Raw genomic sequence first — 14,408 nt, 5'->3', positions numbered from 1 at the left:
ATTACACTTAACATCCTAAAATTATAACACTCTAATTTGAATTTATACCAGCTTAACTTCAATAAGATGTAAAAACTCTGTTCCTTTACAGCTCCATCCCCGCCCCTTTTGGTTGGTGATGTCAAAAAATTACGTCTTCATACATTTTGTGCCCCAAACCATAAACTAATAAATCTATTATAGTCTCTTAAATTATATAGAAAACAAAATGTGAAGTTACAAACCAAAGTATAATAATACTAGTTTTTAGACTAATAATTTTTAAAAGTACATTACTCTCTCAAATCATGTAGAAAACAAACAGTAGAGTTACAAACTATTGCTATAATAATATCAACTTTTATAATTCCCTATGTATTTACCTTTATCAAGATCTTTATTTCTTCAGATGGTTTCAAGTCACTGTCTAGTGTCTCTCCACTTTACCCTGAAGGATTCCCTTTGGCATTTCTTGCAGAGCAAGTCTAAGGGTCTGAAACTCCCTCTGCTTTTATCTGGGAATGCTTTAATTTCTCCCTCACTTTTTAAGGACAGTTTTGCTGGATGTAGGATTTTTGGTTGACAATGTTTTCTTTTAGCACTTTGAACATATTAGCCCACTGCCTTCTAGCCTCCAAAGTTTCTGATGAGAAATACACTGATAATCTTATTGAGGATCCCTTGTGTATGATGAGTCATTTCTCCCTTGAAGCTTTCAAGATTATCTTGGTCTTTATCTTGCCAAGATTTGAATATAATGTGCCTTGGTGTGGATTTCTTTGAGTTAATCTTACCTAGAGTTTGTTAAGCTGCTTGGATGTTTATTTTCATGTCTTTCATCCAATTTGAGAAGTTTTCAGCCATTATTTATTCAAATATTCTCTCCTCCCCTCTCTCTCTCTCTTCTCCTTCTGGGACTTCATATATTTGTTTACTCATTTGTGTCTCACAGGTCTCTTAGGCTCTCTTCACTTTACTTCAAATGTTTTTCTTTCTATTCCTTAGATTTTATGATTGTCATTGTCCTGTCTTCATGTTTGTTGATTCTTTCTTCTAACTGCTCAAATCTGCCCCTAAATCCCTCTAGTGAATTTTTTATTTCAGTTTTTACACTTTCCATCTCCTGAATACTTGTTTCTTTTATAGTTTTCAATATATTTATTGATATTTCCATTTTGTTCATACACTATTTCTTTGACTTTCCCCATATCTTCCATTAGTAATTTGAGTGTCTTTAAAACAGTTGTTTTAGGGCTGGGCATGATGCCTCATGTCTGTAATCCCAGCACTTTTGGAGGCCGAGTGGGGCAGATCACCTGAGCTCAGGAGTTCGAGACCAGCCTAGCCAACATGGTGAAACCCCTCCTTTACTAAAAATACAAAAGTTAGCTGATTGTGGTGGTGTGCGCCTGTAATCCTAGCTACTTGGGAGGCTGTGGCAGAAGAATCACTTGGACCCAGGAGGCGGAGGTTGCTAGTGAGCTGACATTGTACCATTGCACTCCAGCCTGGGCAACAAGAGTGAAACTCTGTCTCAAAATAAAATAAAATGGTTGTTTTAAAAATTTTTGCCTAGTAGGTCTACCATTAGATTTTTTTCATTAAGTTTCTGTTTATTTTGTTTCCTTTAAATGGGCTGTAGTTTTGTTTTGATTTTTTTTTTTCATTGCATGCCTTATGATTTTCTGTTGAAAACATTGGAAGCTAATAATGTGGTAACCCTGAAAATCAGATTCTCCCCCTTCTTCAGGGTTTTCTGGGTTTTGTTAACTTATTCATTGTTTTGGGGGTTAAAAAATTTTTTTAGGTTCTCTCTGTGCCAAGGATCAGCCTGAGGTATATAAACTTAAGGTTTTCTCAGGTCTTTGCTGAGCTTACACCTTTCCCTGAATATGTGCAGTCACTTTCTAATTATACCATACATGCAGTTACTTTTAAATGTCCTAGTTTAGCTCTCAAAAAGACAAAATGAAAAAAAAATGAATGTGGAAAAAGACACTGGCCCTTTAAGTCTCCTGAAAATCACTCTAGCCAGAGGTGGAGGGGCATGCAACAATGGGGAGAGGTGCAACAACAATGGCTGTGATCAGAATCAGTAATCCGTGATTGGAGTACAGATCCCTGATGTTAGAAGACAAGGAATTTTTTTTTTTTTTTGCTCACTCTGGCTCCCACAAGCTGCAAGCCAGCTGCTCCAGCTGCCTGCCAGGGGGCTGGGGATGGGGGATGGTAGTTTCTACTGTGCTTAAAAGCTGAAATTGGCCAAAAGTCACTGCAATTTACCATCCTATTCTTCCCCTAGAAGTTGCAAGCCTTTAATAGACTCCAGAGTTCCAAAATAGGAAGACACTGGCATACAGCTGTCATTAGGTGGGGAGACAGATTCCTGGTGCCTCTTAATCTGCCACCTTCCCAGAATTCTTTCCCCATTGCCTGTTACTATACATAAAATTATATTAAAATCTGCTCACACCCAGTTCATTTATTCATTGTTGATAGCTGCTCTCACACTACAATGCCAGAAGTGAGTAGTTTTGACACGGACTGTATAGCCTGCAAAGCCAAAAATGTTCACTATTTGGCTCTTCATGGAAAAAGTTTGCCAATCACTATGGGGGAATAGAGAATGTAGGGTATGAAAACTAACAAAATAGCCTACAAATAGGGCATCTATTTTCTAAATAAATGTAAATTATACTATAAAATATAATTTAATAGATACATAAAACACTATGAAAGCATTTACCACCACCAAAATTGTGCTGCTGCAAGTAATCTTGGAAAGTGTCCAACTTCAATCAAAATGACCATTACTCAATACTAGAAGGTAACCAAAGAAAGCTCAAATTGAATCATGCATACCCTGAAGTACTCAAAAAATTTGGAAAGTCAGACTTTTCAACTTTCTGGAATATCAGTATTTCCAGAATATAGGTGAGTTTAAAATATGAATGTAAACACAGCAATACCAAGGAATAAAATGTAAAATCTGTATACATTTTTAAGATAAAGCAAATTGCTACATGATGTTCCTCTTGATTGCAATGGGTTGATTGAGCTATCCCCAAAACTCCTAGCAAGTTACCTTTATTCACTCTACCTAAGCAAGTTGCTGTGGAATTGTGGCATATGAGTGGGATATTCTTTGTAATAATCTTACGTGGTTGTGGGAAGTTCTCAAGTCATTGCTATTCAGTACCTAAGAAGTTGTCCCAGAAAGCATTAGCTGAAACATTCTGAGGTTGAAGCCAACTTGGCAATCTAGATATCAGCCAAAGAACATTTGTTCTAATTCTAAGTAACAACCCAGTGTCAAGGCAGAGTTCCTGCTACTGAAAAGGCACGTAAAGCACTCCCCAACAGGGCAAGCAGGAAGGGCAGGATCCCCAACTTGGGTCAAACTACTGGGGCTTACAGACTGGGCTTCTTGCTACAGATTATATCAAAGCCACCTTAATTGAAGAAACAAAAGCTTAAAACAGCTTCTCAACTTTCATCTCAAAGGACTGCAAGGAGTGTTGCTTCTGTTAGCTTATTCCAGGAGGCCAGAGCTCTCTGGAGTCTTCTCTTCCCTGGACCTTCCCAGGGCCACTTTCAAGTCCACTCAATCTCCCTTCTTTTCCCTATTCTCTGGTCTTTGGGTTAAAGGGTGTTAGAAAGAAGGAATAAAATTTCCCTAAAAGCCATAAGACACTGCTTTTTTCCCTCTCTTTTCTAGGGTGAGACTGTCAGCTAGAGAGAAAACTTCAGGGGCCTTGATTAGTAATTCAGCATTCCATTCATAATGGATATGGAGATTTCAGTGGAAACATTTGCCCAGCAACACCAGTGCACGCCAACCAGTCCTACAGTAGAGTGGTCTGCATGGAATGTATAAGAGGGGAAGAATGTTATTAACATTTTATCAGTGTTTATTCAACCCCACAAAAGGAAAATTGATACAGCATTCCAGGAATGAATATTCCTAGATGGGGCAGAGATGTCCATCTGTCTGTGAAACATCATTCAAGGGTATCTAAGTGGCTAATCTCTGATTCTACATTTGCTATGAAATTGTTCAACCTTGTTTCCATAATAGTGACTGAGACTGGTAGCTGTCTACCCAATGTTCTTTCTCTCTCCTGCTTCTTTAGTAGCATAATTCTGATTTTGAGAGAAGAGGGAGTGATGATACGTCTGGCTGAAGAATTGAATTTCTCAGCTTTTCTTACACCGATTGGGTAACTCTATGACTAAATTCTAGCTTCTAATACATAGGGCTTTCAGGGGAAAAACTCTTGAAAAAGGAGTGTTGAATCAGCTGGGTGTCCTTTTTGGCCTCTCCTTTCCTTTTTCTTCCTGCCGGAATGATGGATTCAATGGCTGGAGAGGCAGTGTCTAACATGTGAACTTGAAGTGACTTTGTAAATGGAAGCCACACAATAACGATGGCTCATTGAAGGAGGCAGGGGCATTGATGATTCCACAGAGCCAGCATATCAGCCTTTAATTATCCATATCTAAATTTCATTTACATGAGAGAAACAGAAACTTCAATAACTTCAATATTCTGCAAGCCACCATTACTGATGAGTACAATTACCAACACCCCATGTGCCAGGCAGGATGCCCTAGAAGTCACTGGTCATTGCAGAGGAAAAATTGTGATACAGATTTGTACAGCAATCTCCTGCAAGTTTGGTTAGTAGGAAACAAGCCCCTGAAGACGTCTGCACCCAGTAAACTACAAAATTAAATTTCTGAGTCTTGCAGTGTGTGGAGTTTGAGATAAGAAGCTTCTACTTAGGAGAGCAATAAAGGAAACGGGTCCTTAACTATGATCAGCTTTCAGTTAAGAGAAAGTGGTAGAGAGAAAGTTCTGTGAGAAGTCTGAAGATGAAACAGAAGCAATTCAAAAGGCAGCAGAGTTCTGAATGATGAAGGTAGGAGTTATTTCAGCATTTTCTATGCGAATCTCAGCTGCCTATCTCACCCCACATCCATCACTCCCACACTCACACATCCCTGTAAGCCTAGAATTCATGCATGTTCCCTAGTCTCAGGACTTGGTAGCACAGCCTCCACTGACTTGCCCAATAGGAAGCAAGTTTCCCTTCTTGCCATCTGAATTCCACATTTGGTGTGCCTGAAGTAAACCCTAAGAGCCCATACTGGTTCAGTTCTAGAACTTTACTGTCATCCAGCACATAACCCATGCTCAGTAAATATTAGTTAGATTTAACAGAGGACAAAAAAATTATAATCCCCAAAGTAAAATAGTCTGAAAATTTCAGGTGAAAAAGTTGAGGGGAATGGTATTTAAAAATAAATGCAGCTGAACGGGCATGGTGGCTCATGTCTGTAATCCTGGCACTTTGGGAGGCCGAGGTGGGCGGATCACCTGAGGTCAGGAGTTCAAGACCAGCCTGGCCAACATGGGGAAACCCTGTCTCTACTAAAAATACAAAAATTAGCCAGGGGTGGTGGTGGGTGCCTATAATCCCAGCTACTTGAGAGGCTGAGGCAGGAGAATTGCTTGAACCCAGAGGGCGGAGGTTGCAGTGAGCCGAGATTGCACCACTTCACTCCAGCCTGGGTGAAAGAGCAAAACTCTGCCTCAAAATAAATAAATAAATAAATAAATAAAGTAAAATAAAAAAATAAATGCGGCCAACTTATAGTTAGGATTTGTGTTGATAGTTGTTGGAAGGTAAAGAGAAAAATCCCATATAAAAATATTCTGTTACTCTGGCCCATAAAATCATCATTTTAAAAGAAACAAGGTGGAAGGTAGGGCTGAAAGGGTTATTGAGAGGACACTGATGACCAACTTCTTTGAGCCACAAGTTTGCCCAAGGTCTGTTCTGGTACCAAAGTCGCCATTTCTCTCCTCAGTGACCCCTCTCCAGACTGGCTGCCCATTCTATCGTGCTTTGCTTCTGCCACCCACTTCCTGGGCTTCTAGCGCTGGGCTGGTACCATTTATTTGTTTATTCAGGGCAGGAAAGTACTTGACCAGGTGTTTGTAGCACCAAATGCCTGTGGCTCCCTAGAGTAGGAGAGTCAGGCCCAAGATGATACACACAGTGACCACTTTGAAGGTTCCACTCAAGGCATGGCTCAGCCAGAACATTCCCAGAGAAACTCACTCCCTCAAAGTTATGGTCACCGTAGTCATTTTAGCTATTGAAGACCACAGTGCTCTATATGTGTTGGCTCATTTGTGCTCCAACCTCCTCTATGACATCAGTTCTATTATTATCTCCATTTTGCAGTGGAGGAAACAACTTATACAGGTTTAGTATTGTCCAAGATCACAGTTCCTAAGTGGTAGCTCTGGGATTCACACCCAAGCAGTGTGACCGTAGAGCCAGACTCTAGCCAGTGTATGTATTATTTACTCCCTGTTGTCTGTGAAATGTGGAAAAGAAAAGGAAAAGAATAAAAATCCCCTCTGACTCCAGCAACAGAGATAACTATTTACTTTTTCCCCACCTGCTATCTTTATGCAAACCCCACTTTAATGTGGTGGTAACATCAGCTTCCCAGGCATATTCCTGTGGGAAACAGTCTGTCTCCCTCCCTGGCAGTGGCATGTCTCAGAAGTAGCCTTTGGCAACCTCTTGGTGAAGTCTGTGTCTCCCTCCCACACCCCACCATGCTACCCTCTCAGGTGACCTCTGCAGGGCCCATACCAGCAAGATTTCTTGACTAGTCCCCAGGCCCGCCCCTCTCCCTTCCCACCACAGAGACTGTTTCTGCAGAGGCCTGCCCTCTCTTGCCCATAGCCTGGCTAGCCTGATCATCTCAGGTCATAAATGCTGAAGCTTTAGCAGGTTACTCCTCCCAGGTTGACATGCTTGTACAGGCATTTTTGAGAGATATTGTACTTTTTAGCCAAAAGCCCCAAAGTAGAGACACACTGGGCTTGGCCAGGGTTTTGGTGTTCTCTTAAAGCACACCATCCCTTTGCTGCTTCACCAGTGGGAGTGAAATGTTTTCACAGGGAAACCTCCCTCTGGCTGCCAGGCTGTGATGGGGAGGTGTCAGTGGGTGGGTGCCGGAGGGGAAGATGTTTTATGTTACAACACAGGAAGTCAATGACCTTGGGGCCTCTGAGCACTCTGGCAGGTCAATTCATCTCGGAGGTTGTTCTTTCCTGCCCCAAAGCCTAGGCTGACTACAAAGCTCCTTCCGCCCTTCAGAGCAATTAGAGAAACAGAAAGAAGCAGAGTACCAGGACCTGAAAATGGAGCAGTGCAGAGAGAAAGCTAGTGTAAGACCATGCTTCTCAACCCTTTCACACGTAATACTTAACTTTTATAAGAAATATTTCATAATTTCTTCATTTTGCTATCTAGAAATGAAGTTCTTAGATATATAACCTACCTACACATATAATTTTTAAAAATAAATATAATGTCCTACCTACAATGTAAAGAAAAATAAAAGCAGAGTAGTGGATAATAAAATATATTTAAATATGTGAATTCTAGTACACAGCTGCCCTAGAAGACATAGTAAAGGGCCCGTATCTTTACTTAAAATAATTGTGAACACAAGGGATATAGCTACAGTTAAATTGGTGATTCGATATTATGAGAAGGGTTGCTGTCAGAAACATGCATTTCCAAAATTCTTGGTAAAGTTCTTTTTTTTTTTTTTTGAGACAGGGTCTCACTGTGTTACCCAAGCTGGAGTGCAGTGGCACAAACGTGGCTCACGGCAGCCTCAACCTCTTGGGCTCAAGTGATTCTTCTGCCTCTGCCTCTTGTGCATTTGGTACCACAGGTGCATGCCACCATACCGGGCTAATTTTTTAATTTTTTGTAGAGATGGGGTCTCTCCATGTTGCCCAGGCTGGCCTCAAACTCCCGGGCTCAAGCAATCCTCCTACCTTGGCTTCCTAAAACTCTGGGATTATGGGCGTGAGTGACTGAGCCCAGCTTAAAGTTCTAAACAAAACAAAATACCATCTTGCCTTGATTCCCACAATAGTTATGATCCTAAAAATTTCAGTATATATTAAACCATGCAAAAAACACATTATGTTTACATGTAAAACAGAGTTACATTCCAGGCACAGGTAATCTGTAAGATTTTCATCAACACAAATGTCTATTGTGATTTTCCAAAGGCATATGGGACACAGAACAGTTGCATTTCAGGAAGTCCAGCATTCTTGGCCCCCACTTCCTAAAATGCTAGCTGACCCTCCAGTCATTGTGACAAAAATGCTTCCATAAATGTCCAAAATATGCACCCCTCAGAAATATGGCCCCCATTGAAAATCAATGTCTGAGGCCAACCCAGGAAATGATTAGCAGTAAGATCGCATACCTTAACTCTGTATGGCATGAATTGCTCAGTAGCATCAAGGAAATGGAGGGCAAAATACTGATAAACAATATAGGCAAGTGTTAGTGACATGTTTCTCAAGAAGTTAAAAATACTTGCCCTCAGGAAGATCAGTGTAGTAGGATTCATTCAGAGTTTGCTAAATCATCTTAAAGAACTAGGAATGCCCAAGGCTAGAGAAGATTTAACGTTAACTTAACTGAGGATAATAAATCCAAAGAAGAACTAAAATTAAATTTGATGAAAGCCAATTTGTCAAAGATCAATTCTCCAAAAGTCAAGTCACTAAATGACCAATTCACCAAAAGCCAATGTGTCAAACATTAACTTGCTGAAAGATTAATTCACCCCAAACTGCCAAATTTAGTACTTTAAGCCATGTCTAGAACTGCAGCAATTTCACCATAAGCCAATTTGCTACCATTGAGTCACTGTGGCTGGCCAAATCCTAGTGTATTTGGCACTTTTGGTCTATGTCATTAAGTAATGAGAAGATCCTGGGTATTTCAAATGTTGTGCATTTTGCACATCTCGAATGTCAAGGAATTTATGAAAAATAAGGTAGATTTCTCTTTGCCAGTGCATTACATGCCTTCCCTATTACTCTTAATCATGGCTTTGTGAATAAGCTCAATCAAATACATATTTTGTGCACGTTTCAAATTTCAAACTCTTTCATTTCATATCATATACATGAAAGAAGAGTTTGCCCTTTAAACAGTTTTATATCAATTTGCCCTTCCCTATTTGTGCTGACTTTGTCAGTCTTTTGAACAAAGTTTTTGTCTGCATGTCAATTTTTATGTATCCATAAAATATGTGGAAACCAGCAAAAATTCTTTCCATGAAATGGGGTCTATACACAAATTTAGGAATGTGGCTAAAATCCAAGTTAGGCATAAGGCCTCAAAACTAGAGAAGGTCATAATCTGTGTTGAAGGGCACGCTCACCCATTCACATATAAAATGCTATACAAGAAGTGCAAGGCCCTAAAAGGTGAAAAACATGAAATGAACATTCAAATAAGCTGCCCTGATAAATTCTTAGGGGGAGAGCTGAGGTGAAGCAGCTCCTGTGAGCCACACCAAACAAAAATGGAAAATAAATCTTCAAAGACTATTAAAGCAATTTCATACAAACAATCTGTTATAAGCTCCATAGGCAGTTAATGGAATCAAGGTTTTGGTGAATCAGTAATTTGGTAAATTGTTTATTTGGTGAATTGATGAGTTGCTACATTATATTTTAGTAACTGGGATAGCACCGTCTTTTGGAACATTAGCTTCCCTTCCTTGAGAAGTAATGTGGTAGGCAGGCAGGGAGTTGGAAATAAAAGAGCAACAGAAGCAAGCATGGGGTGTGCCCAATTTAGCACAGCCCAGTAGAGATGATGTCCGTTCTCCATTCTGACCTGCATGCATGTCCCCACTGTGGAGACAGATGCCTAGGGCTGGCTCAGCCAGCTGCCGGTAACAGGTGAATCCCATAACCAATTCTTGTTCTGATTTTACACTCACCTGGAATGCTTCTGATTATAAATGAGCTTCCTCAGTCATTTTCCGTCAGAGAAACTGTAGTCCAAGGGTTATGTGTAACTGGTCACGTTGATGGATATAAATCTCAATGTGCATTAATAAATGAGCATCTTTGTTTTTACATCTGTATTTTACGAGCTTCGTAAGTGTGGATCAGCACCACTGAGTCTGATCACCCCTAAGACCCTGGTAAGATTAATTTTTTTTTTTTTTTTTTTTTTGAGAAGGAGTATTGCTCTGTCGCCCAGGCTGGAGTGCAGTGGCACAATCTCGGCTCACTGCAAGCTCCGCCTCCCGGGTTCACGCCATTCTCCTGCCTCAGCCTCTCCGAGTAGCTGGGACTACAGGCGCCCGCCACCACGCCCGGCTAATTTTTTTGTATTTTTAGTAGAGACGGGATTTCACCGTGGTCTCGATCTCCTGACCTCGTGATCCGCCCGCCTCGGCCTCCCAAAGTGCTGGGATTACAAGCGTGAGCCACCGCGCCCAGCCCCTGGTAAGATTAATTTTTTACAGCATCTGTGAGTAATGGCCAGACCCAGGTCTGTTCTGAATTCATCCCTGTTGGCTCCACACCTTTACTTTATGTTTCTACAATCTATAAAACATAGTGGAGGAAGACTCTGCATGTAAACGGTGGGCCTAAAATAATTGCGAACAGGGAGAATTAAATATTTTTGTTACATATTTTATATAAAAGCCCTGAAGTGACAGCCTGTGTATCCAAAGCCCCCTCGGCCTGGAGCGCTCAGGCAGGTCACGTGAACAGACATAAGCAGTATTTCTCTGGCTCCAGCTTGAACCAGCTATTGTGGGCCTTCCACCTTTCCATGCTTTACCCCCCACCCCCCACAGCAACCCTCATCCCACCAATTATTTAGGGGAAGTGCCAAGGAGTTCTTATGTGCTGATAAGGAGGTCCTCTCAGCTCTTCCTACCATTGTCCTCCCTGTTTCACTCCTGTCTTAGTCTGTTTGTGCTTCTATAATAAAATACCTGAGACTCAGTAATTTATAAAGAACAGAAATCTATTTCTCACAGTTCTGAGGGCTGGGAAACCCAAGATCAATGTGCCAGCAGATTCAGTGTCTGGTCAGGGGTGCTTTCTGTTTCCAAGATTTTGGAATCTTGGAATCTTGCTGCTGTGTCTTCACATAGCAGAAAAGATGGAAGGACAAGAGGCACTAGGGCTCTCCCTTCAACTGCTTTTATGAGAGTACTAACCCATGAGGAAAGAGTCCTCAGAACTTAATCACTCTCGGAAAGCCCCCACTTCTTAATACGATCACATTGGGTATTAGGTTCCAGCATATGAATTCTGGAGGTACACATATGTTCAAACCACAACAACTTCCTTCAATTCTATCTATGCTTCCTTGTGAAGCAAGGAAGGGCTGGCACTGAAGGTGGTCCCGTCCATGCCAAGGGCAGCCTTCTACTGCTGGGCCTCTTCCCACTGCTTCTCCAGCTGGAGCCAGAGCTTTGGGCACAACCCCAGGCCCTCTAGATGCCCTGGATCTCCAAGTGCCAATGCAGGGCCTCACTTGCCATTACCCCTGACTTGACATGTTCTGCACAAAAAGGCATGTGAGGAGCATCTCTCCCTTCTCCTTTGCATCACAGTAGACACAGGGCCCTGCAGTGCTGCCCTGTGTTTCCCAAGAGTTCTCACATCAGTCTACAGTCAATTAGATGAGGGAGTGATCATTGCTATGCAGAACCGGAACATAAAGAAGCTCAGGGTGCCGCAGCGAATCAGAAAGTGATGCAGAAACACCTAACCGAAAAAGATAGAGGCCATGTACACAAGGTTAGTGATGGGCTCTTATCTACCCCTGGCCTGTCCTGCTCACCCTGGGGGAGATGAAAGTGAGGATTACCATTAAGCCATGCTGAAGAACATAGGTTAATTTTGTAGTCAGAAAAAAATGATGACATTTCAAACCATCATTGTAATAAAATAATACATTTATTTATTTAATTCAATGCTTGTAGTCACATTATAGAAATTGCCATCAGGTCACAGGTCTCAATAGTGTGGGTACAGTTACTCTCAATGAATCATTTTGCTGTCTCCATAAAGTCACAGGTGAACAAAGGCCTTCAGATAGTGTAGGGAAAGACACCAGATCCAACCGGACCCAAATAAATGACATGCAACATTTCATTACCCTGAGCGGGCAGGTCAGAAAATTAGCTTTCTATACACCTCTCCCTCTTCCCATACCTTCAGAATAGGGCCTCAGTGGGAAGAGGGGTCAGTTAGCCTTACCTGAGCCTGCCCCAGGTTCCATTTCAGGTATCAAGGACTTTTCAACCACTCCCTAACTTTCATGTGTCTATGAATAATCACACGCATGTGCGCGTGCGCACACACACACACACACACAATTTCACCCCGGCCCAGACAATTTCCAAGGCTGCTGGTCAACCCTGGTGCTGGTTTCCTGATTAACAGTTGCTCACTCCAGGCTTTACCTTGTAAACCTAAGGAATTGTCCCTGGTTCTGCTCTGCTGCTTTAGGAGGCAGAGAACCTCTGCGCAGGCTGGAATCTTACCTTTCCAAAATCATTTCCAGACAGGATTCACCAAGGACATCTGTGTCCTATGGGAAGTCCAAACTCCCATTCTGCAGGTATGTCTAATTTATTTCAGCATGCAGCTGTCCCTTTTCTGTGAAATTTTTCTTTTATTCCATGTGTCTTTCTCTGCCTCGCCCTCTCAGTCTCACCCTTCCTTCAAACTAAGTTAGGAGAGGGACTCTGCTATTTATGGTTGACCTTACCCTGCGCTTTGTAAGGTATGCTAAAGGATTTTCTCCCCACCCTTGCCAGTGGATTTTAAAATTAATTTTAAAAGAGAACGCAATTTCTGAGGTTGTCCTTCCTTGAAGGACACTTTTTATTCCCTTGGCAGAATGTGTACTGGGGATTGGGCTATAAAAAAAAAATTTTCTGTGCCTCTGTTTTACTTTATTCCTGGGGTGGTTTGGAGGGTGGGTGATGTGATGACACAACTGACCTCACAAAGTGTCCTCCTTCTCTGTTGGAGTTCAATTTACAACATAATCAGGCTTGGCAAGGGATATCCTGGAACAGCAGTAACCCTCTCTATACAAAACATCACTTTGCCTCAGGCCAAGCCTATTCACCTTCATGGTTACTTTTAGACAGTGCCTAGTATCTTGTGTACAACTATAGTACTTGGTCCCCAGTGATTAAAAAGAACACAGGGTTTGTCTACCTATACACACACACACACACACACACACACACACACTCAGACTCTGACTGAGAGAAGTGTGCCTTCCAGAAGTGTTCCTTTCATTGCTGCCCAAATCCAAACCTCTTCTTTGAGAAGGGAAGGGCACAAGAAAGGAGGTACCTGAACCCTTCTCTGAGTCGGGGGCCCGTGGTTTCCCCCACCTTCCTGGTGGAGGCCTAGAGTCGGAGTGGGAGACAGAAGAGGAGAGAGCTATGTTGAAAGACAGCTGGGGAGAAAGCAAGCCCTCCACTCCCCTCTGCCCCTTAGTCCATGCTAAAACCCCAGAGTACACCAGCAGGAAGTGGAAATGGGCAGTCCTGCTGTTTCCAGGTTCTGGTGGGCACCTTTCCACATCCTAAACCAAAATATGGGACATGGACTGTCTGGATTTGTTCTGAAGAGGTGGCAGGTCCATTTGTTCATGGAAATCCTGACAGGGTCAGCTGTGAATCACACTGATGCTGGTGTAGGGTTAACACCATGGAGGTTGCAGGGGCCTGTGCTCTTGCTATACTTCCCTCATAGCCCTCTCTTGTTATTTACTTAATTTCACATTTGTTAGTCGTGGTTTGGGTAGGGCAGGAGAAGCAATCATTTCCATTTACTACCAACCACATAGCACACAAAACGAAATGTAGACCACTCCTCAGTCACCGCCCACTGTTTCTGATGGCACAGGGACATTCTAGGATGGGGGATGAGGTATCTATCATTGAAAATGAGCCCAGAGGGCCACGGCTGGAAATATATGTGGTTGGCTGAATATAAGTGTCTGACCGTATATTTTTAAGATAAACTTTTTGTTTGTTTTGTTTTGTTTTGAGACAGAGTTTCAATCTGTCACCCAGGAGGGAGTGCAGTGGCACAGTCTTGGCTCACTGCAACTTCCACCTCCCGGGTTCGAGCAATTCTCCTGCCTTAGCCTCCTGAGTAGCTGGGATTACAGGTGTGCACCACCATACCCAGCTAATTTTTGTATTTTTAGTAAAGACATGTTGGCCAGGCTGGTCTTGAACTCCTGACCTCAAGTGATCCACCCACCTCTGCCTCTCAAAGTGCTGGGATTACAGGCATGAGCCACTGCGCACGGCCAAGATAAACTTTAAAAAGAAAAAAAGACTTTAATTAGCTGGAAATCCACTAACCAGCACTCTGACTTAATTAGGACTATAAACTATCAGGAAAAGAAACACATGATAACAAAAAAAGATAAAAATAATAGCTATTTATTGTGTCACTTCCATATGCCAGGAAGTTACTTCATATACTTTTTACACCAACCCTGGGGAAA

The sequence above is a fragment of the Nomascus leucogenys genome, chromosome 12 (genome assembly GCF_006542625.1).
Source record: "Nomascus leucogenys isolate Asia chromosome 12, Asia_NLE_v1, whole genome shotgun sequence".
NCBI lineage: Eukaryota > Metazoa > Chordata > Mammalia > Primates > Hylobatidae > Nomascus > Nomascus leucogenys.
The sequence above is the reverse complement of the archived record's forward strand: the minus strand, read 5'-3'. Positions refer to the sequence as shown.